Genomic DNA, 26,360 nt, shown 5'->3' on the forward strand with positions numbered 1-26,360 from the left:
AAGCTCGTCTCGTGGCCGCAGTCCGGCCGGTAGCTTCTAATCTGACTCACTCATTACTTCCAGGAAATACTGAAGAGGGCTCTTATGGACTGATAGTCGCATTATTACGTAACAATATGGTACTTTGAAATGATTCTTTATTGTTATCTTTCCTTCTTTTTTCCTTTCTTTCTTTCTTTCTTTCTTTCTTTCTTTCTTTCTTCCTTCGTCCACGCTTGCTCCACAGCTTGATCAGGACATGGGAGTCGTACATGCGGATTTGGTCCAATTCTATGGCTGGATGTCATTCGTGACGCTAACCCTGTATAATAGGGTGTATTGAACTGTTTGTAAATCCTTGGTGGTAGGTAGTGTGGTGAGTTGAGTGTATAAGGCAAGTTTGTACTTAATACAATCACAAACAGACAGTCCCACAGGAAAAGAAATTTACTAGACGTTACTAAAATCCCCGACCCAACTGGAAATCGAGCCCGTGACCCTCTGAACGAAAGGTCTCTGCACTGACCGCTTGTGAAATTACTAGTCACTTTAAAAATATATTGATCTGGATTTCATAATCAGGAGTATCGATTGTGTTCGGTACAACGTGGGTTACGATATATTAAGAATATCGAGTACCCATTTAAGTCATTCTGAACTAAACAATATAATGTCGTAACTACTGACCTGTAGCAGCAAAAGGTGCTTACTTTTATGACTATAAAATGCAACCAAGTAATTAAAAATAAGTATGCCTATCTGTTTTATTATAAAGTAGGATCTCACAGTAAAATTTCTTTATAAACGATATTTTTAGTGTATACAGTGCTACTGTTTTCACCTTGCTCATTGGTTTTCCAACAACAACTTTAGCATCCCCTGGACTTTTTACGCAGCTAAGCGCTACAAATAGTTGCCTGAGCATGTGAACACTGGTTTGGGAAGACAGATTCCTGTTTTATTGAAAGTCTGTCCATGGACTTTGGTAGTCATTGCAAAAGTCAGTCTTAACGGGAATTGAAGACCTTGGTGCAAAAACCGGCGAAGTCCAAAGAGCAAAATTTTACAGGGGACATTAAAATAATTCCAAAATTTCCAAATGTGCATGAATATCAAGTGAAAATATTCACGTGAAATGTAGGATAATGAGGAATATTGTGTGCTTACCAACGTTTCTGTGCTTTTTGTTTTGCACATTGATACATTTTTAGGATGACGGACTTAACTGCTTCTTGACCCGAAAAGATCCAATGCTGTATTAGTCATGCTTAAATGGTATTGATATGTTAATTACTTGAAAACAAAATCATAAAGCACGTTTTCCTGTTAGTTTGCTTACCAAATCAGACAACGGGGTCGTTGATCATTCCAAATGTGAAAGTCTTTACATATTTGCATAGGCATATGTATAAACACAGAGTTAATTTTTATTTCCATGTTGAAGGTAATGCAGACGAAAGACTGATTTAAATGGCACAAAAATTACAATTATAACTTGATTAGCATTCTGCATCTTGCAGTTGTTAGGCCTTTAGTCTGATTCATTTAAATAATCATTTTCTTGTTCTGTAGTGCTGCATGACTTAGGGCTGATGTTAACACTGTTACATATTGTTGTGAAAGCTTTTGCACATCTTTAAATTGTGTTATCTTGATTGGCATTGGATTATGGTAGCAATTCACGTGTCAATACACAACACGTAAAATTACACACCTGCAACAGGCAGTTGTACTTGTTCTGTCTTTCATCACAGCTGACACATAAGTAATGTTACTGTCATCTAGCTAAGAGGGTTAAAGAGCAAGATTCAGTCAAGTCCGGAAATGGCCAGTTTTTAAGTGCAAATTTGCGATGGAGTTAAGTCCTTGTCTACGGCAGAGAAGTTACTTGGAGGTGAACGTGTCTGATTCTTTTATCAAAAGTGCGGCATCTATTTCTCTACCCAGTACATATATAATATATTTTAAAAAAATTTTGGACTTGATCGGTTTTTGCACCGTCGTCTTCAATTGCAATCTTGTCATGGGGAGAGGCATGTTGTGATCTGTAGAAAATAATTCAGATTTTTGCAGTTAAACAATGGTTTCCCATTCCAGCATCTGTAATAACTTCCAATTTTATAGATCTTTCCATTAAATTACGTACGACCATGTGAACTCCATTAACTAACTCTAAACCCAAGTGTATGTTTCTGATGAGCATAACAATTGTACCAACTTTCGGGATGAGTTTGTGTGGTGCCATTCCTGGAGGTTTAATGGAGTTGAGAAACTCTAGTGATATGTTTAACTCCGTTGGGTCATCTGTGATGACTGAGTCGATATCGCTGTACACTTTGAAATATCCAGAAATGAAATGTAGCACTTCCTTAAGTATTTCATAATAATTTTCTTTCAGAGGACGCACAATAACCCGGCTCGAATACTCACCTACATTATTAGGACCAATTGAAGTACTAGTTTCCTAGTTTTCCTAACATATACACTGACTGACAGAGCAAATGCAACACCAAGAAGGAGTGGTCAGAACTTTATGCCAATTGCAGGGTAGACTGACGTCACTGAGGTATGCTCATGATGTGAAATGCGCCGCTGTGCTGCGCACGTAGCGAACGTTAAATGGGACACGGCGTTGGCGAATGGCCCACTTCATACCGTGATTTCTCAGCCGACAGTCATTGTAGAACGTGTTGTCGTGTGCCACAGGACACGTGTATAGCTAAGAATGCCAGGCCGCCGTCAACGGAGGCATTTCCAGCAGACAGACGACTTTACGAGGGGTATGGTGATCGGGCTGAGAAGGGCAGGTTGGTCGCTTCGTCAAATCGCAGCCGATACCCATAGGGATGTGTCCACGGTGCAGCGCCTGTGGCGAAGATGGTTGGCGCAGGGACATGTGGCACGTGCGAGGGGTCCAGGCGCAGCCCGAGTGACGTCAGCACGCGAGGATCGGCGCATCCGCCGCCAAGCGGTGGCAGCCCCGCACGCCACGTCAACCGCCATTCTTCAGCATGTGCAAGACACCCTGGCTGTTCCAATATCGACCAGAACAATTTCCCGTCGATTGGTTGAAGGAGGCCTGCACTCCCGGTGTCCGCTCAGAAGACTACCATTGACTCCACAGCATAGACGTGCACGCCTGGCATGGTGCCGGGCTAGAGCGACTTGGATGAGGGAATGGCGGAACGTCGTGTTCTCCGATGAGTCACGCTTCTGTTCTGTCAGTGATAGTCACCGCAGACGAGTGTGGCGTCGGCGTGGAGAAAGGTCAAATCCGGCAGTAACTGTGGAGCGTCCTACCGCTAGACAACGCGGCATCATGGTTTGGGGCGCTATTGCGTATGATTCCACGTCACCTCTAGTGCGTATTCAAGGCACGTTAAATGCCCACCGCTACGTGCAGCATGTGCTGCGGCCGGTGGCACTCCCGTACCTTCAGGGGCTGCCCAATGCTCTGTTTCAGCAGGATAATGCCCGCCCACACACTGCTCGCATCTCCCAACAGGCTCTACGAGGTGTACAGATGCTCCCGTGGCCAGCGTACTCTCCGGATCTCTCACCAATCGAACACGTGTGGGATCTCATTGGACGCCGTTTGCAAACTCTGCCCCAGCCTCGTACGGACGACCAACTGTGGCAAATGGTTGACAGAGAATGGAGAACCATCCCTCAGGACACCATCCGCACTCTTATTGACTCTGTACCTCGACGTGTTTCTGCGTGCATCGCCGCTCGCGGTGGTCCTACATCCAACTGAGTCGATGCCGTGCGCATTGTGTAACCTGCATATCGGTTTGAAATAAACATCAATTATACATCCGTGCCGTCTCTGTTTTTCCCCAACTTTCATTCCTTTCGAACCACTTCTCCTTGGTGTTGCATTGTCACTGTCAATCAGTGTAAAATTGTTTGGAATGTTGATGATATTTCCTTCATGATTAGACTGAAGTGATCCATTTCCCAAATCCCATTTAGAAAATGCGTTTGCATTGGCATTACCAAGCGTATTCTGGGTAAGTAAGGGAAACTCATGTCCTCGTCTCGAGGTGGTGCAACTCTTTTCAGGCACTCCAAATGGAGGTGAGCTGCATGCAAAATTTTAACCACATACCAGCCCTCCTGCTTTTCTTAAATCTCTGGCAGTACCGGGAATCGAACCCGGGGTCCCGAGGACGGCAGCTATTAGTGCTAACCGTTACGATACGAAGGCGGACGTATCCTGGGTGAGATGGAGAATCATAAGAGATTTCTAAGTTTTACTGTTTTGAATGCAGCTTTCCAAGATCTATACTTTATTTGCCATTGGAACTACTGGTAAGAAATTGAAAAAACCCACCAAAAATACTACTTTTTCACGAAATGGAATGTACGGCTTCATGGCTAAATGGTTTGCTGCCGGCGCTTGGTCTCAGGGGTCCCGAGTTCGATTCCCGGCAGGGTCGGGAATTTTAACAATCATTGGTTAATTCCCCTGGCACAGCGGCTGGATGTATGTGTCGTCTTCATCATCATTTCATCCTTATTTCGCTCCTACGGGCGTCAGATCTAAAGACCTACACTTGGCGAGCCGAACATTCCTCGGACACTCCCGGCACTAAACGCCATATGCCATTTCATTTCATTTCACCCAATGGAATACTACCCAATAGTGGTTCTCTACACTTCATTATATCACGATGTAAACGATCTATGCAATTTACTGCAACGGCTGGGATCATTGACACTTCATCGATGCGAATTACAGATGATTCCTCTACAACTTTAGCTATGTTAGTTTTGTCTTAATGCAAAGAACTGTTGAAGATGTTACAGGGATAAGTAGCCCAAACAGACAACATCAGCCATAACAGTCCAAGTAGCTGCCAATGCAATATTATCGCAACTCCTGACGATGCTCAAAATGCACGAATAAATGTCTTTCCACATCCTCCTGGGGCTTCTAAAGATAATAACGTTTTCTTGTTCACCGCGAACTGAACTCATAATTATATTTACTACTAACTTCTGTTCGTTATTTGAACTGTGGCACATATCAAGGATGAGATTAGTCTGTTCTTTCTAATCATATGGTGGCTCATCAAGGATCAAACTACTTGGTAAAGGACTACTTGAAGATGATTCCGAATGACACAATTGATTGCAGGAAATGCAGAGTACACACATGCCACGCCAATTGCGAGAACTGTTTACGTTTATTGGCTTCTTCTGTGAACTTATATCACCGTACAATCCAAACCATTAGCTCTTAGAATATTACCAATATATTGTAAAACAGTATTTTCAGCTGCATATTCATCAAGTTCAATTATATCTTCCATCATAGGGTTTTTGAAAGCTTTCCATAAGTCGTGCGGCGATGTAGGTACACAGAAATATGGAACACGTTCTCGCAGTTGGCGTAGCATGTGTGTACTTTGTATTTCTTGCAAACAATTGCGCCATTCGGAATCATCTTCAAGTAGCACACGTACAAGTACTGCTCCTTTGAATGTTTCATATGTTACACCGCCATAGCGACGCAAATCTGCTCCTTTAACAACCGTAAATAAAATCTGTTATGATGAGTTAAAGCAACAGCATACATTCTGTTGTATACAAGGAATCGGTATACAGAAAACACAACATAAATTTATTGTTACATTAAGTTTTTACACAATATGTACATAAATGCAACTAAATTTTCTTGAAGCTGGATGCACTTGTGCGGAGATAGTCTGTCAAATAAGAGAGAGTTCAAGATAGTCGAAAACTACCTGCCTTGAAGAATTACAAGTGTAACTTGCAATGAAAGTTCGTACTAACAGAATGCTAGTAGTTGCCGTAGGCTTGTCAGGAGCTGACATAAAGGTTCACAATTAGTAGAATACTAATGTTAATGCCGGAGCCTAAGTGAGGACTGTGGGATGAGTAGAATACTGACATCGGGGCTCGACGTGGCTACAGGAAGCGGGAGGTGAGACAGTGTCTAGAGGTGAGACCTCACAACCAGAATTTCAGTCCACCTGTTCGATACACATGTTTAAGAGGGATAGCCTCCGTGTTCGACTTACAGTGTAATCTGGCGTTAGACACTGAGGAGTCCTCGGAATGAAGCGTCCTTTTATAGCACTGGCTGACGTCACAAGCAAGCGCACTGCAGTACCTCGTAGAGTCTGGAAAGATCCGGGCTGCGGCGTGTTGCGGAGCTATCAGGCGCAGAGCTGAGATTGCGAAGGACACACAACACATTTCTCCCATTAATTTCTTACACCTCTCTTCCATGGAACCCATTTTTATCGAGAAATCTGTAATGTTGTGAAATGTCTTGACTTACTTGACTTAATTCATGTTGTTCCTTGTGGACCATAGGGCATCAACAAAGCATCTCCATCTGATCCTATTGCCAGCCAAGCTCTTCACCTCTCTACAGGTCTTGCCTTCCTCCATTGCCTCCATGTGTACAGATCTTCGCCACGTTTGTTTGGGCCTTCCTCTCCTCCTTTTACACTGCGGGTTCCGATCCAGTGCCCCTCTCTCAATGGCTTCATTCCCTTTTCTCAACGTATGGCCTATCCATTTCCGTTTTCACCGCCTTATCTGGATGACCATCTAGGTTTCACCCGTCCTTCTCCCTAGTTCATGACTGGAGGTTACTTCGGGCCAGTAGATGTTTAGAATCGCCCTTAAAACAGCGGTTGAAAAAGGTCTGCAACTTGGAGGTAATCGTTTTAGTCACTTTCCAGGTCTCGGACACATATAATAGAACAGCCTTGACATTTCATCGGAAAATGCGAAGTTTGATCCTGATAGATATTTTGTTGTTCATCCATACCGGATAGAGCCGAACAAAGGCACCATTTGCTTTTTGTATACGTTGAGATACATCCTGTACTGCTCCTCCATCTTTGGTAATTACACTGCCCAAATAGGTGAAACTATCCACATCCTGTATAAGTTCATCACTGAAGAAAAAGGGGCTAGTTTGTTGGTGTTAGTCCTTAGGGCCTTCATCTTCTTTGAGTTGATCGTTAGTCGCACCTTTTTTCCTTCTTTTACCAAGTATTCAATCTTTGATTGCATTTCACCATGTGCCTGACAGGAGACACACATCGTCAGCGAAGTCTAGGTCTTCCAACCTATTAGCCAATCCCCACTGGATACCACGTTTCATATTTCGCGTTACGTTCCGCATTACCGCATCATGAACATGGTTGGCGACGGATACAACCTTGACGTACTCCTGAACGTACAGATATAGGCTCAGATACACGGCCCTCATGAATGACTCTGCATGTATAATCCTGGTACATTTCTTGAATGAGGATGATAATTTGTGATGGCACTCCATACAGCTTCACTTCTTTCCACATAGCTTCTCTGTTGATCGAATCAAAAGAATTTTAAAAGTCTATGAACACTGCACAGAGGCGATATGACCACTCAGCACACTGCTCCAGAATTATTCTCAAGGTGTTTATATGGTCTACACACGAGTGATTCGATCGAAAGCCTGCCTGTTCAAGTCGGAGCCTCAAGTTGATATACTCCTAAATTCTGTTCAGTAGAACACTGGCGAAGACTTTGCTAGGGATTGAAAGAAGCGTAATGCCCCTCCAGTTATTACAGTTTGACGTATCACCCTTCTTTGGTAACTTCACCAGCAACCAACATCTACAATCTGTCGACATTTCTCCATTAACACATATCTTCTCAAATAGCGGCTGCAACATATTGGCAGTGGTATCCATATCAACCTTCATGACTTCTACTGGAATATTGTCAACTCCTGCTGCCTTACCAATATGTAACTCTCTCAATGCCCGCTTGATTTCCTCCACTGTTGGAATGCAGACTTGAGTTCTTGGGTTAGGGTGGGTTTCTTCTTCTTCTTCTTCGCCTTCTCTCGCATCTACTTGCTCCCCGAAGGAGTATTTTAACACCGCAGAAAAATGTTCCTGCCATCGCTTCAATTGATCTTCAGAGTTTGTTAGGAGGACACTATGTTTGTTTCTGATTGGACGGTTTTACTGCATATGCATCCTTGCCAGAACTCTGGTGATAGTACAGAGTTCTCTAAGATTGCCCTTTCAGGCTGCCTCCTCTGCTTGTTGAGATAGGTCATCTATGCATTTCCTTTGATCTCTCCTCGCACTTCTCTTTACTTCCTTATCCTTCGCAGCATATTTGGATTGCAATTCAGTCTTCCTTGCTATGTCTTACAAGCGTTCATTACTTCCTTTATTTTTTTCCTTTGTCTGATTATTTCCGAGAGCTGGTCAGTCATCCAGTCTTTTTTCCTCCTGTCCTTAAAACTTAGGATATTTTCATTTACTTCAGTAAATACAGATCTAGTTTTCACCCATTTTTCCTCAATAGTTTCATCCTCCACTTCAGTGAGTTTTTAAAATCGATTCTTTAGTTCTATCCTGAAGGCTTCTTTCACATTTCTGTCATCCCTTAGCTTTCCAACATCATATCGCTTCCTTGTCTGTTCTATCCTTCTCTTTTGTGCCTGGATCTTCATTCTAAGGGTAGCCACAACAATATGGTGATCACTACCAATATCCGCACCTCTCTTGTTCCTCATATCCAACAATTAACCCTCCACCTTCGTCCAACAGCCACATGATCTATCTGGTTTCCTGTCCTCTGATCCGGTGATACCCATGTCACTTTATGCCAGTCTTATATGTGGAAATACAGTACCACCAATAACCAAATCGTGGCTTGCACAGAAGTCCACAAACAGCTGTCCATTCTCATTTCGTTCTCCTAAACCATGCCTTCCAATAATATGTTCAAGTCCTTCGTTATCCTGTCCCACTTTTGCATTCAAGTCTTCTCCAACTAGGATGATATCCTTCCTTTTCTGTTTCTTAACCGCACTCTTTAGATGTCCATAGAACGCCTGTTTGTCTTCCTCCTCCGCCGTCTCCGTAGGTGCATAACATACTATCAACACAACGTTCCTAATTTTGGTCTTAAAACGTCCCACTATGATCCTCTCCGTCACTGGGTACCACTCCATAAGGCTCCTCTTGGCCTCCTTGTCCATCAATATACCCACACCGCCATAACTCTCTACGTTGCCCTCGGATCCTCCGGAGTATACAAAGGTAGCTTCATCATGGGTTGCCAATTCCCCAAACTCACTCCATCTCACCTCACTCAAACCTAGGATGTTCAGGCCACAACTCTTCATACATGTCACTGCCTGTCTCTGTAACACTATCCTCCACCACAATAACACGCATTTACCTACGCATGGCAGATGCCGCACACCCTCATCGAAGGGTCTGTCTTACAAGGGCTGCACTCTGCTAGAAATAGCCACACGAAATTAAAAACTACTGCCTATCTTAGCCTTCCATTTTCCCGCAGCGTCCTCACATTCCATAACCCAATTTTCGTTAGCCATTTCAAGCCAAAGGTCGTCATCTTTGGATCAGTCCAGTTTCTCATTGTTGATGTTTCTTTAATAAGGTAATTTAAGGTTATGTGAGTTATTGGCCCACAGCACCCGAGCTGCCACCTACGCCTCCATCGAGTAGGTTTTTTTATGGTAATGATTTCTTACAGTGACAGTGGGTTGACTGGCATATAAAGTTGCATTTGTGTTTACTTTGTACAGGATTGGTTAATTTCATTATTTGGTCAGTCATTTAACAAGATGAGCAATTCAAAACCTTTCATTGTGCAGGTGTGAACAAAACTGAATGCATCAACCTGAACACCACTGTACAGTTATGTTTAATTTTATCTGTGTTAATTAATTAGTGATTGAAGTTCATATAAGTGCAACATTTTTTATACATTTGTACTCTGATGACATTTTCGTGTTCTTATGTTAGTGTTATTTTCATCGAAACAGTATTTTGTCTTGATTGAATGCATTCAACAGAGGGGAGAATATTTCGTCCTCTCAGAGAAAATGTATACAGGGCGCGCTCTTTTCAGCGTCTCGTTTGAGTGACCAGAATGCATCTGATTTCCGGCAACTACAAGACAGACTTGATAGCGACAACATGTCGTCTAGACACGCATTTGCGGCCACATGGCGTCAAACTTAATCGATAGCCATCAAGGCATTTCATTTTATTCTTTAAGGTGTGAATAGTGTTTGTGCATTTTGTTAATCATGAATAATTTAAATAAAAATTTCATTACGTGTAGTATTGATGAAGGTCTCGGCCCTATGTCCTAATGACGTGCATGACCAAACTACAAACTACAGTCCACTACCAGAGTAATCATCGCTGTTTAGTATTACAACATGTGTGCCACAGTATTCGGTGAGTTTTACTTTGTTTAGTTGTTGTGAACGATATATAAGAGGGGTTAAATTAAAAAATCAGACTATTTGCAGATTATTTAGTTGTATATATAGAAAAGTGAACTGTTTAGATGAGAAAAAAATATTGCAGGAGGATCTAGACAAAGTACATATCAAGACTCAGAAAAAGGGGATAAAATTAATGTTGAAAAGAGTCGAGCAGTTAGTTTTGAGAACAAGACATTCAGGATAGTGGGCAATTCGAAAATGGGTGGGGAAAAGATAAATTTTGAAGATAATTGTAGGTACTTTGAGGGTCACATTAGTGGGTGGTACGTTTCACTGAGGAAGGCATGTAGGGTATGTGGTCAAAAAAGCATTTGGGTCACTGCACATGGCAATGCAGTTCTGCTTGGACCACCGTGCGTGCAGGTCAGGGCAGCTAGAGAGCTCGTGAACTGAGTGTATGGTCTAACGAGTCTCTTATTACTTGTGTGTGACTACCTGATAAACGCTTGACAGTGGTGACAGATAGGGTTGTTTAAGATATCTATGTGGTTATAGTTAAAGATCATCATGATAGTGGAAAGGAAGAACACGATTGTGCAGCACGGGTGAAGTTTAAGAAAGCGGAGATTGTTATTAGTGGAATACTGTGTAGAAAGGATACTGACTGGAGGGCGATTGGGGATTTAAATGAGACTATGGAGTGGGTATGTGGGAAACTGGGAGTGAAATTTCTAGATCCTAATGGGTGGGTAGGAGATAGGGATCTGCGCTCAGATGGCCTTCATTTAAACCGCAGTGGTACGTATAAGTTAGGAAATTTGTTTGGAAGGGTAATAGGGCGGTACATTCAGGGAAACGGGATGGCCTAGGGAGCGGTGATAAGGGAACAGGGAACTGGAAATCAAGTAGGGATGACATAAAATTGTTAGTGTTGAACTGTAGAAGTATTGTAAGGAAAGGAATAGAATTAAGTAATTTAATAGATATATATTTACCAGATATTGTAATAGGAGTTGAATCATGGCTGAGAAATGATATAATGGATGAAGAAATTTTCTTACGGCACTGGAGTGTGTATCGTAGAGATAGGATAGGAAGGGTGGGAGGGGAGTGTTCATTCTGGTGAAAGAAGAATTTGTCAGCTACGAAAAAGTCAAAGATGAGACACATGAAATTGTAGGTGTAAGGCTCATTTCTAAAGATAATAGGCAACTTGATATATTTGGAGTGTACAGATCGGGAAAGGGTAGCACTGACGCGGATTCGGAATTATTTGATAGGATAGTCAGCTATGTGGGAAACTACATGGAAAGAATGTGATTGTAGCGGGAGATCTGAATTTGCCAGATGTCAATTGGGAAGGAAATGCGAACGACAGGAAGCATGACCAACAAATGGCAAATAAGTTAATATGGGAAGGACAGCTGATTCAGAAAGTGATGGAACCAACCAGAGGGAAAAATATCCTGGTTGTCGTGCTGATAAAACCAGATGAGCTCTATAGGGAAACTGAAGTAATAGATGGTATTAGTGATCATGAAGCTGTTTTTGTGGTACTTAAAAATAAATGTGATGGAAAGGAAGGTCTTAAAAGTAGGACTGTTAGGCAGTACCATATGACTGATAAAGCAGGCATGAGGCAGTTTCTACAAAGTAACTATGATCGGTGGAAAACGGTAAATAAAAATGTAAACAGACTCTGGGATGGGTTTAAAGAAATTGTTGAGGAATGCGAAAACAGGTTTGTACCATTAAGGGTGGTAAGGAATGGTAAAGACCCACCTTATTATAATAGAGAAATAAAGAGACTAAGAAGGAGGTGCAGACTGGAAAGAAATAGAGTTAGAAATGGCTGTGGAAGTAAGGAGAAATTGAAGGAACTTACTAGAAAATTGAATCTAGCAAAGAAGGCAGCTAAGGATAACATGATGGCAAGCATAATTGGCAGTCACACAAATTTTAGTGAAAAATGGAAGTGTATGTATAGGTATTTTAAGGCAGAAACAGGTTCCAAGAAGGACATTCCAGGAATAATTAATGAACAAGAGGAGTGTGTATGTGAGGATCTTCAAAAGGCAGAAGTATTCAGTCAGCAGTATGTAAAGATTGTTGGTTACAAGGATAATGTCGAGATAGAGGAGGAGACTAAGCCCAAAGAAATAATAAAATTTTCATATGATAACAATGACATTTACAATAAGATACAAAAGTTGAAAACTAGAAAAGCGGCTGGAATTGATCAGATTTCTGGGGATATACTAAAGACAATGGGTTGGGATATAGTACCATATCTGAAGTACTTATTTGATTATTGTTTTGTCAGAGGAGCTATACCAGATGAATGGAGAGTTGCTATAGTAGCCCCTGTGTATAAAGGAAAGGGTGATAGACATAAAGCTGAAAATTACAGGCCAGTAAGTTTGACATTCATTGTATGTAAGCTTGGGAAGGCATTCTTTCTGATTATATTAGACATGTTTGTGAAATTAATAACTGGTTCGATAGTAGGCAATTCGGTTTTAGGAAAGGATATTCCACTGAAACTCAACTTGTAGGATTCCAGCAAGATATAGCAGATATCTTGGATTCTGGAGGTCAAATGGACTGTATCGCGATTGACCTGTCTAAAGCATTTGATAGGGTAGATCATGGGAGACTAGTGGCAAAAATGAGTGCAATTGGACTAGATAAAAGAGTGATTGAATGGGTTGCTGTATTTCTAGAAAATAGATCTCAAAAAATTAGAGTAGGTGAAGCTTTATCTGACCTTGTAATAATTAAGAGGGGAATTCCTCAAGGCAGTATTATCGGACCTTTATGTTTTCTTATGTATATAAATGATATGAGTAAAGGAGTGGAATCGGAGGTAAGGCTTTTTGCGGATGATGTTATTCTCTATAGAGTGATAAATAAGTTACAAGATTGTGAGCAACTGCAACGTGACCTCGAAAATGTTGTGAGATGGACAGCAGGCAATGGTATGTTGATAAACGGGGTTAAAAGTCAGGTTGTGAGTTTCACAAATAGGAAAAGTCCTCTCAGTTTTAATTACTGCGTTGATGGGGTGAAAGTTCCTTTTGGGGGTCATTGTAAGTATCTAGGTGTTAATATACGGAAAGATCTTCATTGTGGTAATCACATAAATGGGATTGTAAATAAAGGGTACAGATCTCTGCACATGGTTATGAGGGTGTTTAGGGGTTGTAGTAAGGATGTAAAGGTGAGGGCATATAAGTCTCTGGTAAGACCCCAACTAGAGTATGGTTCCAGTGTATGGGACCCTCACCAGGATTACCTGATTCAAGAACTGGAAAAAATCCAAAGAAAAGCAGCTCGATTTGTTCTGGGTGAAATCCTACAAAAGAGTAGCGTTACAAAAATGTTGCAATGTTTGGGTTGGGAAGAACTGAGAGAAAGAAGAAGAGCTGCTCGACTAAGCGGTATGTTCCGAGCTGTCAGCGGAGAGTTGGCGTGGAATGACATTAGTAGACGAATAAGTTTGAATGGCGTTTATAAAAGTAGGAAAGATCACAATATGAAGATAAAGTTGGAATTCAAGAGGACAAACTGGGGCAAATATTCATTTATAGGAAGGGGAGTTAGGGATTGGAATAACTTACCAAGGGAGACGTTCAATAAATTTCCAATTTGTTTGAAACCATTTAGGAAAAGGCTAGGAAAGCAACAGATAGGGAATCTGCCACCTGGGCGACTGCCCTAAATGCAGATGAGTATTGATTGATTGATTGATTGAACTTCACCGAAAGAGACACGCCCCGACCAGCCCCATACGAAGTGCATGACTGGATTTTTGACACCTTGAAGCTAGAAGGAAGTGACATCGAGATGATGAAGCTTAATGGCATATCGCGGCAAGTGTACACAAAATGCAAGAAGCAGGAAACAACTGAAAAACTGCTACAGGATTATGCAGGTGAACACTCCTTCTTACACAGTAATGGGTTCCGTAGCAAAGTGACTATTGATTCTGCGGGTCTTGGTACAAAGTGGTGCGAATTTTTAATCTTCCGATGGAGGTACCACACCGAATAATTGTGGAACATATTGGTAAATATGGGACAATTTTTTCGATTCAGGATGAAACATGGAGTTCAGGTTTCCGGTACAAGGTTCATAATGGTGTACGAGCAATTCGATTAATGTTAAAGCAACATATACCGTCTTACTTAGATATTGGTGGGAATAAAGCCCTGATCATTTACGAAAATCAGCCTACTACATGTTCGTCCTGTAATGCAGTGGGACACTTACGGGGTCAATGACCACGACGTAAACGAACCGTCCAGGTAGCCGAACAGCCTGTTAGTCCCACCTGGGCGACCTTGGGCAGTGGGAAACTGCCGACACAGCGCTTTCCGCTGCAAGCTACGCAGTTGACTCCTGAAGAAAACTCACACAGTTCGTCCCCTAGTGACGTACATGAAGCTACACAGGCATCACAAAATGAACACCAGAACACTATGTCGGCCACTACTGTGACGCACAGGGAGACAGAGTAGTTAGGTCAACAGGTGGGGGGTCAGATAACTGAGAACGACAATTTTGATATTAATAACCAACTACCGCAACCGGAAAGGCTACCTACGACTGAGTCGGATGCATTACTGCCAGCACAGCTACCCCAAGAAATAAATCGTAATCCGTTACAACCTCCACCAAATCAGGATGTGAAAACAGAGGGCGGAGGTGTATTGACACCACCACCGTCCCTCAAAGACGGTAACATGCAAAGTAGGAAAGAGCATAATATATCACCGACAGTCGAAAACGAGAGTCCTCCATCGGTAGAAGAAATGGAAATCGCCGAACAAAACTCCTCAATTTACCCACAGGGATCCTAGGTTAAAGCAGCTGGGAGAAGACAATGGAAAAAAGAAAGGCACTAAAATTATCAAACATGTTCCGAATAAATAACTTCAGCACTCGTCTCCTTCTCCAAACTCAACATTATGACTGGCGCTGTGTTATTTTCCTTTACCATTCTACTTCTTCATTCTGTAGCATCACTTAATGTTGATTGCCTGAGAAGTCGCAGGGAACAGGTTCTGTTACAAGGTTTATTAGAGATTATGATATCTATATCCTTTTCCTTGCAAGAAGTTAACGTCTTTACTTTGTCTTACCTTGGGAACAATTACCAATATATTGCTAATCCTGGGGAAGACTCGAGAGGTACTGCAATAATACACAGATCTGGTTTAAACATAAACATTTGTGAAACACACGCTAGTGGAAGGAATACGTCAATATTAACAGAAGATAACACACTGTACATGAATGTTTACCTGCACTCTGGAACACATCGTCGCCACGAGCGAGAGGAATTTCTGACCACACAACTACCGTTCTATTTACGACATAACTACAAAGACGTAATTTTCGGTGGAGATTTTAATTGTGTTTTACACGCAAAAGACCAGAGAGGAGAATTCAACCCTTCTCCAGCGCTTGAAAGGCTATGTCAGGCCTTAGAGCTTCGCGATGGATGGCAAAGTAAACACGGCAACTTCGTACAATTAACATTTTTCCGAGGAGCATCTGCATCTAGAATTGATAGATTTTACGTAAACAGTGACCTAGCACCCAATGTACATGACATCAGTGTTAAAATAATACCCTTCAGTGATCATCACGCTGTCCTACTGAAGATTCGTACCACTAGGAGAATTCCTGTTATCGGGAAGGGATATTGGAAACTAAATAATGCGTTGCTAGATGACGAGCAAGTGAAAGAGAACTTTCAACAGATGTGGTCAGATATGCTCAGTCGTCTCACCAGACAGGGACCTTTAACTGTACACAAATGGCTGCATAAGGTTAAACCGGCGATTCAAAACTTCTTTAAGAAACATGGAGCAGAAAAAGCAAGTAACAGACGGAAAACTCTACACTCTTACTACACTATACTAACTGACCTTCAGGTGCGTCAACAGGCAGGTTACAGCGTAAACAGTCACATAGCTGAAGTTAAACGAAGAATAACAGTCATTCAGGAAAACATCCTACGGGGTTCCTTCGTTCGGTAGTGTTCTCATTCACCCTTAGCAGAAGAAAAAGCACAGCTTTATAATGTAGCCAATGAAAAAAGGAATGGGAAGAGCAAAATCATATCTACTCTTCTTACCGATGAAAACAGACAACTTTTCTCTACTAAACACTGTCTAAATGAAACTGAAAAATACATTAGGGACACGTTCCGGGACTGTGAGAATTCCCCACTAGATCAAACGACCATTCTGGCTTTCGTCGAACAACAACTCAATGATAATGACATAATGACAAGCAGCAGCTCCTCCGTCCGATTGAAGAAAGTGAACTATTCGAGGACCTACGAACGACCAGCAACAGATCAGCCCCAGGTCCTGATGGTTTGACTTATTTTTTCTACAAAAAGTACTGGAACATCATGAAATCAACCCTTTTAACACTGATGCAAATATTGTTCGCTAATCTACAAGATTGCACAGGCGTTAATGAAGGAATTATAATCCTTATACCCAAAGTCCCCACACCACGAACTGTATCAGATTTCCACCCGATAACACTCCTCAACACCGACTACAAACTCTTCATGAAAATAATGTCGAATGGAATACGGCCTTACCTTACTAACATCATCGAAGTAGGGCAAACATGTACTATTCCAGAATATAAGATAACCCAAATCCCGCAGGCAGTAAGAAATGCAGTGCTACGCTTTGAAGCAGAACCAACTGAAATGGGCGCGATTCTAAACCTGGACTTCCGAAAATTTTTCGACAGAGTGCATCATGGGTACTTGTTAGCAGTGCTGAAACGCATGGGTCTCCCAACCGCAATATACAATCTTATTCGAACTCTTTATAGTTCGGCGCATTCTCGAATACTTCTTAATGGACACTTTTCCAAACCAATTCCAATTAAAACATCGGTTCGACAAGGATGTCCCCTATCAATGACTCTTTTTGCTTTAAGTATAGAGCCCTTTATTCGGGCAGTCCACTTTGTAATGTGCACGATTCCTAACCCCCATAGCCTGTTAACGGTTGCAGCCTATGCTGATGACGTCACCATCTTACTGCAGGCACCAACCTTTGCACCGCAGTTGAAGTGCATGATAACAACTTACGAGAAAGCCTCTAATGCCCAAGTCAGTTATAAAAAATCCGAGATATTACCGCTTGGTAGCTGGTCACAAGAGTAGACAATAGTGTCAGTACCTATTAAAGATACAATTAAGATTTTGTGAATAGTGTTCACCCCTAATATGACCCAAACTATTGACATAAAGTGGTCAACCATAGTTTCAAGGGTACGCGCCACATTGTCACTCAGTTTTAGTTGAAACCTGAACATCATTCCAAAGATGTGGCATATAAACTTGTTTGCCTTATCTAAATTGTGGTATGTGACACAAATTCTACCCATGCCGGTAAAAATAAGCCAGCGAGGTGAACTATGTATTAGTTATTATTTTTTTGCTATGGGCTTTACGTCGCACCGACACAGATAGGTCTTATGGCGACGATGGGATAGGAAAGGCCTAGGAGTTGGAAGGAAGCGGCCGTGGCCTTAATTAAGGCACAGCCCCAGCATTTGCCTGGTGTGAAAATGGGAAACCACGGAAAACCATCTTCAGGGCTGCCGATAGTGGGATTCGAACCTACTATCTCCCGGATGCAAGCTCACAGCCGCGCGCCTCTACGCGCACGGCCAACTCGTCGGTTAGTTATTATTTATGGCGAGGATATATGTTTCGTGTAGCAAGATCACAAGTGAGGAAATCAGTCGAGAAGGGAGGACTGGGCCTCATAGCAGTCGGTGAAAAATGCCAAGCGCTTTTAATGCGAGATAGGAGTAGGAGCTGCTCATCAGAATTATTTTTGCACTATAAGTCAGCAAAATCCAAAGTATTCAGTGACGACACGATGTTTTAGAAAAGCGCTGCATGAGATAGATACGATACGAGTGACAGGACACAACGTACCTCCTACAAGAGTAATTTACAATCATCTATTAGAGAAGAACGAAACACAACCCCAGATCACGGCGAACTACCAAAATAGGAAATGGAAAGAAATCTGGAGAAATTTCAAAGATCCCCATATACCCACTGACTGGAAAGTTGCAGCATATAAAGCTGTAAACGAGATTATTCCAACAGAAGATAAAAAATTCCGTCATAACATCACCCAATCGCAACTCTGTAAAAAATGTCTGGAGGTGGACACACAGAAGCATAAACTTACGACCTGTGGAAGTGTCAAAGTTGTCTGGAAATGGTTTTGTTCTGTGCTAAGACAGATGACAAGATCAGATAATCCTAATGCAGCTTACAGAGTAGCTTTAGAGCTAGAGTTCGGTACGCAGCACTTGAAATTTGCGCAAACTTGGCTGGTCATGGGGTATCTATATTATGTCCAGAAAAACGAACAGTGCTCCCTGAACACATTCATCCACCTTCTAAAAGATGCAAAACAACAATTATTGAAACGTGTGCCACCGACAGAGAAACATCACATTAAGGAACTCGAGAGTGTTTCATTATAACAGCCGCACGGTCGTGCAGTGAATAGTGCAGTGTTTTTCACGCAATGTGTTTTGTGCCAATGTTTTTTTTAAAATGATAATGTTCTAGAACAATAGGATACGAGAGAAAATATAAAAAAATGTTTATTTTGTTTTTCAAGGACAGAAGGACATGTGACAAGTGAACATTATACTGTACTAAGGGACTGAGTGATTTGCTTGTTGTGTTACTCTTGTATGTTAATACTGTCTCTTGCCATCTGAGAGAAATACAATGATATTAAAAAAAAGTACGGATGTTAAAAGGAGCAAAGAGGAGGATAAAGGGGATGGCATATTTAACACTTATAAGTCCTCAACTGGAGTGTGTTTTAGGGATAAATATTAATGTTGAAAAGAGTCAAGCAGTTATTTTTGTGAACACGACATGCAGGGTAGTGGTCAGACTCATCAAGAACAGTAGTGACTGTTCAGACAATTGGCTCTAACAAAACTAAGGAGTAGTGTAACGAAAACGTTTAAAGTTAAGTGTTTGTGGAGTTTACTATTTCAGTGAAAACCATTTCTTTAGTTCAGAATAGTGTTGTGTTATCGTCCATGTGGTCAATTCAGATACGGTAGGCCTTCAGCGTTCATTTATTTAATTAAAATCGCAATTCGAGTGTTCAATTAAGCTCACGTGCTATACTTGAAATTAACCTGGAAGTTATAGCTTTTATCTTTGTTGAAGATCAACTTCATTCATATAAAGTAAACTATGCGGTTCTATTTTTGGGACTTAGCTTGTGTGAGATGCAGTGTTGAGCATTTTAAATATTCAACTAACTTTTATGTTGTGAATCATTGGCACAAGTGATGCATGTTTAGCTTAATGATCTTCAATCATCAGACTCTAACTCTGGGGAGTCATGTTTGGCTATCAGTTCCTGTAACTTAATTTAAATATTAGTCAACGACAGTTATGTATCCATAATATCATCGGTGGTTAATCCGATTCAATTAAGGGTCCAGGGGATGCATAAGGTATCCTGCGTTGATATCACATTAGTGGATAGCCTTAGTTAAGGCGAAAGTCTAGAGCTCGGTTTCCGAGAGTTGTACTTTCTAGATTCAACAGACTAACCCATGGTTTTTATGGAAGCCGAATGAAGGGACTTCCAGGTTGTTGTTATAAGTAAATATTAAGAATGGTTTTCTGTTTCAATAGCCTCTCAGGCCCTTAATGCTAATTTATTCTGAAATCCCGCGACTTTGTAAGAGTGTAAATATTAATTTTTGTTTGTTTTAAAGCCATTATTTCCTGTCCTAGTTGTTTATTTACTTATTATATCATCGTCGTGACAGTTTTGTTTGTGGATAATAAATGTGAGTTAACTTTCAAGTGATTAGGTTTTCCTTGATACCCGCTAGTCATGTCAGTAAGTGAAGAAACGTCCGTAAGCCATCCTGAGATGCCAGATTCTGCCAGCGAATGACGCCGATTTAGTCGAGTTAACTGTTGCTACATGACCAATTAGAGGGTTCAATACATACATACCGGTACATACATACATACATACATACATACATACATACATACATACATACATACATACATACATACATACATACATACATACATACATACATACTGTACCGGGAACGCCGCTACGAGGAAAGTCCGAAGTATGTTTGTTGAACTTCGCGCGAGGTGGAAGGTAGGCAGCCCGCCGAACGCAGTGACGTGGCCGCCGTAAGCCAGCTATCCGCTACCATGTATGGTAATGTTCCAGCTCATCCTCAGAAGTACATTTCGAGCTACTTTATCGCTATTTTGACACTGCCATCTTAAAAGCCTTTACAATGGACATCATCTGTTAAGATTTCAAGAAAATCCACCGAGTATTATAGAAGTTATAAGGGTAGATAGTACCCGAGTTCTAGACACTTCCATGCGAACGTGTATAAAAGGACGACCACCCGACCTACGAATTCAGTGTCTGTCACTCCGCCGTCTCTGTGACACGGGTGACAGGAGAAGTATTGTGTGTGTCGAACTTCTAGTTGACAGTCTGCGAAATACAAGTATTTCGGTATTTTCTCTAAGTGTTGTATCAGGACATTATATCATATTCTTGAAGTGCCTGAATGGGACTTTATTTTTTGCGAGCATCGTATTGGAACTTTGTCATATTGACACATTGGAACTTTGTTTTTTTCGTGTGTCGTGATTGGACTTTGATATTTTCTTAAAGTGCCATATAAGAACTTTGTTTTTTTTCCTGAAGCGTCTCATTGGAACTTAGTTATTTTCGCCAAGTGTCGCGACAAGACTTTATTATTTTCTTAAGGTGACATACTGGAACATTGTCATCGGAACTTTATTTTCTTCGAGTGTCGTGTTGGATCTTTAATATTTCGACACGTTGGAACTTTATTTTCTTCGAGTGTCGTGTTGGGACTTTAACATTTTGACACATTGAAACTTTGGAACTTTGTTATTTCTACACATTGGAACTTTGTTTTTTTTGAAGTGCCACATAGGGACTTACTTATTTGACGACGATTGAAAGGACTTTGAATTTTCACGAGTGTTGTGTACCGCATTGAACTTACGTTTCGAACTTATTCGAACTTGTATTTTTTGAATCAATTTCTGGAACATTGAAATTTTCCGAGCGTGTAGAATGAACTTGTGCCCTACCAACATAAACTTTCGTGTGAACGATGTGACTTGTTTTCTCAAGTGCCTCATTGAATTTACTCCTTGTAAAGGCTATGAAACTTAGGGGACATTCAACATTACGTTTAATTGTGAAATATGCAATGCTTTCCAAGTGCTCCACAGGGACTTATGTTTTGATTCTTAAAGACTGTGACAATTCAGAATACGCATATCGCGTTCCGAGAAAGCCTAGAACTTTCCAGTATTTTGAGTGATCCATAATTTATGAAGTCAGACTTTTTCTTTCAAATATTATTTTCTTTAATGGCTATTCACTTCGCCTATTAATGGAACAGGACAGTTTCCGAGTGCTACTTATTCAGTTCATTGCCAATATGTTTTAAATCTTCAGAACTATGCGTTTAGGACTGCAGTGACAGTAATCCTCTTGAACATTCTGGCTTACAGTGAGCTTGCATTATGAACTTGCATTTCTACCAGTACTTGTTCTTCGAGTGATTATTCCAGAACGTTTTGATTTAGTATCTAGAATGCAGTAACCATAATTAAAAGGTCATATCTGTTCAGACAGTGCCCTGAATGTGTGGAGCGCCGTGCAGGAAATTCAAGTGTGAATTACGTCTCGAATCGAACCCAGGAACGTGTGCCAATCTTCGGGACATTCCAGAACGTTGAGACTTCCAGAACGTCGAGACATTTCCAGAACCTCCAGACATTCCAGAACTCCTCATCCGAGCAGGTGTGGTCCCTGCCCAGTCGATGTCCAGCACCATCCCAGGACTTGGAGGTACCATCCAGCCACGACACTTCCACGCTGCTGTACGAAGGTGATATGAACTTGCTTTTGATGATCAATAAACTCAATTTATCAAAAGAATCTCTCAAATTGATAACTATACCTCTCTCTGTACCAGCTCCAATGATAAAGCCACTGTCTAGGTTAAGAATCATGCGCCTTAAAGATATGAACACATTTTTACGGGTACAATACATACATACATACATACTTACATACATACATTTTTTGGTACTTGTTTAACAACGCACTAACAGGTGGAAGTTTTTTCCTGCAAGTTGCTTTACATCCACCGACACAGATACGTGTTATGGCGACAGTGGGGCAGGCAAGGGCTAGATGTGTGAAGGAAGAGGCCGTGGCGTTATTTAAGGTACAGCCCCAGCATTTGCCTTGTGTGCCAAAGGGAAACTACGGAAAACCATCTTCAGGGCTGCCGACAGTGGGGATCGAACCCACCATCTCCCGAATACTGGATACTGGCTGCACTTAAGCGACAGCAGCTATCGAGCTTGGTGGAAGGTTTTTGACGACGCAAGGATGGAAAGGGCTGGGATTGGAAAGGTAGTGGCCATGGCCTTAATTAAGATACAGCCAAAGTATTTGCCTGGTGTTAAAATGGGACACCACGGAAAACCATCTTCGACGCTGCTGACAGAGGGATTCGATCCCACTATCTCCCGAATGTAAGCTCACAGCTGTGCGACCCTAACCGCACGGCCAACTCGCTCGGTACATACGTTTTCGATGTAGACTGTTGTGCCTTTTCCGGTGCACAAGGTTCTGTGAAAGAGCTGAACATATCTGTTTATCTATTCCTAACACATGTTATCAGTAGCGGAGCTAATTCGTTCGACTTGCCAATCAATTCCCGCCGGGGAAGTAATATGGTTGCTATAGCCTTTCCGTAGTGAATTACTTGTCACCTGAAGTGTGCTTTCGATAGAATGTTTGTAAAATGAGAATTTTAATAGAAGCTGTGTATGAGCTAATATAAATCAACGTACAATTAGGAGAGCATATTCATACTTAATTATTAATTTGCTAATATAGTAGCCTGGATGGTAAAATACGTCTCTCCTCACAACTATTCAGCAACCTGTCATGATCTACTTTAATCTTCCTTTAGGGTTGAATGAAAGCAATATATTTTCGAGCTCTTTTTCGATATCTCTTGCAATTGATGATCGAAGGAAAAATTATCTATGAAATATACACGTTTTTCTGCTCCACTTGATGGTGTAAGCACGTCACATTTCGCAAATTCTTCGCTAATAAAACTGTATCACAGGCTCTGCTAAGAGCAAATTGGCTGACTGCCTAGCGCAGTTAGCTAGGAACCCGCCTCCCATAAGCAAGGGGCTGGCGCAATCTGTAGGTGTTTAAGAGTGCTTAAATGCGAGAGACTATTATCAGTAGATTTACTGGCACATTAGTACCTCTTAAAATCATTAGTGCATTTTGAGACAAATCAGAGCTGAACCTAGAAGGAGGGGGTCGAGGTGGAGACTGTTGGATGACAGTAGAGGGTACCAGAAGCAATAGATGGTTACAATCTCAGTATGCTTTTAACGCTTACGGCCGTAGCTGTGTTGAAACTCCGGATCCCGTGAGACCTCCGAAGTTAAGCAACATTGGGCGTGGTCAAGATTTGGATGGATTGCCACGCGCTGTATGTGGGGGGTAAGGGAATGGAGGAGCGGAAAGGAACCGGCCACCCTACCGCACGTAAGCTCCGGCTCAGGCACACCTCTGCGGAGGTTCGGACCTGCCTTCGGGCAGAATACCCCCCCCCCCTATGCTTTGATCATTGTTGATCATTGTTCGTTTAGCTGAAAACCAATAAGTAGCGTCTCTCAATAGGGAGTGTTACCAAGTACACTACAGACAATACTGGACACTTACATATTGTCCTGTACTTGACTAAGAGACATGTTGATATTGGCGCACCTGGCGGCCAGGCCTTATAAAACAAGCGCCAAGTTTGAAACTACGAAAGTTGCATGTTAATATTGATAGAAATAATGAAACTCAACAATGATTCTTGTTTTATGTATTGTTGCTTTTATTTTCTTCTTCAAATATCAGTATATTAACAACATGAACTGGGTATGTGAGCGTTAGAGGGGTTGTCTTTGTGATTAATATTTTGAAGAAAATAATTCGATATCTCATTCCGTTGTCATTTTATTAGCTGCTAAACTTAGCCAATCAGATCGCTTCGCGTGCGAATTCAAATGAGCTATGCGAGACGGTATTGCTAAATCTGCACGTGGCTTAAGACAGGCTTGTGAGGCAACTTCAAGCAGAAACACACCGTAGGTTTTAGCCGGTGTCCTCGTAGCCTAGGCTACTTTTTATGGTGCGATCCTCTCAGTTCGGAGGTCCCTGTTCAAATTTCTCCGCCTGATAAACTTCTTTTCTTCGATTGATACTCTCACATATTCGGTCCACGTTGTTTCCTACCACCCTGTATATAAAATAACATGACCTGACTCATCACCGCCGAGCTGAATATATTCCAATGCAATTATTTACATATGCATGATCTTCTTTGCTTCACTCAAATAACATTTTATTCAAATATTGAATTATTTATCAATAAACACATCTCTACAATTTTCCTACACGTGAATGAGTAACAAATAACAGTTTACAGAATTATTTAATCTTATTCACATTCAGTACACTCTCAGAAATATTTTGTGTTGGCACAGAATTAGGCTTTAGCGTAAAATACAGATTTTTTACTAGTTGCTTTACGTCGAACCGACACAGATAGGTCTCATGGCGACGATGGAACAGGAAAGGCCTAGGAAGGGGAAGGAAGCGGCCGTGGCCTTAATTAAGGCACAGCCCCAGCATTTGCCTGGTGTCAAAATGGTAAACCACGGAAAAATATAGATTTTGAAACAAAGTTGCAATATTTATAATTTTCTTTGCGTCCCACCGACACGGATAGGTCTTATGGCGACGATGGGATAGGAAAGGGTTAGTTGTAGGAAGTTAGCGGCGGTGGCCTTAATTGAGGTACAGCCCAAGTACTGTACTTGCCTTGTGTGTAAATGGAAATCACAGAAAACTATCTTCAGGGCTGCCGACAGTGGGGTTCGATCCCACTATCTCCCGAATGCGCACCCCTAACAGCACGGCGGAACCAAGTTAATATTTATAAGAATCATACTCATTGCTTTTCGAATAAGCACATGTTCTAGTACTACGGAATGTATAACTGGTAGGCTATACAAATGCAACATATTAATTACAAGAATATGATGAACTGTTTTGAAATACCATTAATTTTCAAACTAGTTGTGTAACAGCTTAAAATGTATTATTTTATTATTAGTTTTCGTTGTTCATGGTGTGGGTTACTGTATTCACGTCCTTGTAGGTGAACCATGGGCAACGGCAGAGCGGCATATTAAGTGGCCCTCAAAGTCGAGATATCAGTTGCTACGGAATAGGAGTGGGCATCTCGGACATATTGGGTCATAGCTCCCTTTGCGCTCAGGTGGCTAGGGTTATGCAATTCATCGGTAGTCCTCACTAGGACTATGTGTAAGTTGGGTAGCATCCTGCTTCATAGACTGATCGCGTTCTGAACACTTTAAGCAAGCCTCGGACCTATGGAAGTAACGGAGTACAGGGTAAAGAATATGGAAAGATGGGGGGATGCGGTAGTAGAAACAGCAAGGGAATTCCTAGGAACACCTGGTTGTAAATATAGTAAAAAGCGAAGTTCTTGGTAGAACGATAAAGTGAGGACAATTTCAGCCTTCAGTAATTTCACAGAGGCTTGCAGACTGAACGCTGAATGGCACAAATATCTATAATGAAGATGTATGTATGTAATATTTATTTTCTCTATTTAAAGCAGTGCAGTTAAAAGTCTTATAAACCAGCACAATTCATCTTCATAACTTATCACTGATTGCACAATTGTACATGTCTTTCTTTCTTTCTTTCTTTCTTGTAAAAGTCATCTAAATAACTTCTCCTACTGTTGGAATGACGAACTGAATACTGTAGCACACATGTTGTAATACTAAACAGCGATGATTACTCTGGTAGTGGACTTTAGTTTGGAGTTTGGTTATGCACGTGATTAGACCATAGGGCCGAGTCAT

The sequence above is a fragment of the Anabrus simplex genome, chromosome 2 (genome assembly GCF_040414725.1).
Source record: "Anabrus simplex isolate iqAnaSimp1 chromosome 2, ASM4041472v1, whole genome shotgun sequence".
NCBI lineage: Eukaryota > Metazoa > Arthropoda > Insecta > Orthoptera > Tettigoniidae > Anabrus > Anabrus simplex.